The following is a 1,636-nucleotide window of genomic DNA, read 5'->3' as shown; positions in this document are numbered from 1 at the left end:
TGAGCAGCCGATATTAAGGGCTCAAGTAGAAGGCAAATGTTTTGAGAATGATGATGCCAACAAATGTACATATGTGCTTGACACAATGGATGTATGTACGGATTGTGATAAGAATTGTATGAGGCCCCATTAAAATGATTTAAAAAAAAAAACACAGTCTGGGGTCTTAATGGCTTGTCTCCAAACAAGCAGCCATCTAAGTGAGATGTCCACATGGAAGAAGCACATTGTCATCAATCACAAAAGGATTGCAAGTCATATAATATGAAGTCAAAAGGAGGGAATTATATTAGAGCCAATATTGTGAGAATACAGTTTGCAGAAGATTATGGATGACAGTGGGAGCACAAGATATATTTGTGGGAACTACACAGACATAGGGAATCAGCCTCTGGTGACTTCCCTCTATCTACAATAGATGAAAGGAAAGTGGTTACTAAACAGAATTCATTGGAGAGATGACTATAGAAGATCAGAGGGATAAATCTGACTTCATTGGTTAATACCTTGTCCGTTAATGTCCCATCTGATGCACCCTGGACCTGTCTGGTATTCAACATTTTTTTGTATTTTTGTTCTTGTTCATATTAGAGTTTACCTCAGATGTGTTATATCATTAGGGAGGTCTCTCTCTGGAATTTGTGTTACACATTTTTTTTCTGTTTTATGGTATATGAAACCCAGGATTGATAAAACTATAGGGCCAATAAGTATATTAAGGGTTTTTATGGGGGGGTCCAATGGTGTGGGGAGCAGGGTAAAAGGAAGGCAATGTCAAGGAGTCCATGGAGCAAAAGAATATTTGGAAATTGATTATGGTAGCAATTGTAGAATACTGCTTGCTATGACTGAACTATAGAATGATATGGTATATGTATTAACTCCCAGTTTAAAAAAAAAGACCACAAAGAGAGATAAGATCAAAGTAGATGCCAGAAGATATTCTAAAACTTGCTCTTCATCAGTGAGTAGCTAAGACAAAAGGGGGAAAAAATGATAGGGTCAAAAAGCTGAACAGAAAATTTAAAAGAGTAACTCAAGAAGACAAAGTCAAATATATCATAAAATCTACAGAGACTCTAGGGTTAGAGTGCCAAAAGGGAAGGACACGCTTGGCATATATTAAACTGAAACAACTCAAGAAGAAATCCAAGCCACAGGTTACAATATTAAAAGATTCCCTGGACAAAATGTTGAATGAAGCAGGAAACAACCAAAGAAGCGAGAAATAATACATAGAATCGCTGTACCATAAAGAACTCATTGACGGTCCACCGTTTCAGGAAGTAGCTTATGAGCAAGAAACAGTGGGAAGACATTCAAGCTGTTCTGCAAGGATTAGCCAGAAAGAAGGCTCAAGGAATTGATCTAAGACCAATTGAAATGTTTGAACAAGCTGATGAAGCATTGAAGAACTTCCTTGTTGATGCCAGGAGATTTGAAAGACAATGACTTGGCCAACTGACTGGAAAAGATCCATATTTGGACCCATTGCAAACAAGGGTGACCCAAGAAAATGCTCCGTTTATTTATTTTCCTAATATAAAGTTTTATTTTTTTAATTGGGAGTTAATTAATTAGATATCTTATCATTCCATAGTACAATCACATCAAAAGTATTGTACAATTGCTACCA

Source organism: Echinops telfairi, unplaced genomic scaffold (assembly GCF_000313985.2).
Source record: "Echinops telfairi isolate 266 unplaced genomic scaffold, ASM31398v2 ScPeMD7_4;HRSCAF=17, whole genome shotgun sequence".
Classification (NCBI taxonomy): Eukaryota; Metazoa; Chordata; class Mammalia; order Afrosoricida; family Tenrecidae; genus Echinops; species Echinops telfairi.
This window is presented reverse-complemented; position numbering follows the sequence as displayed.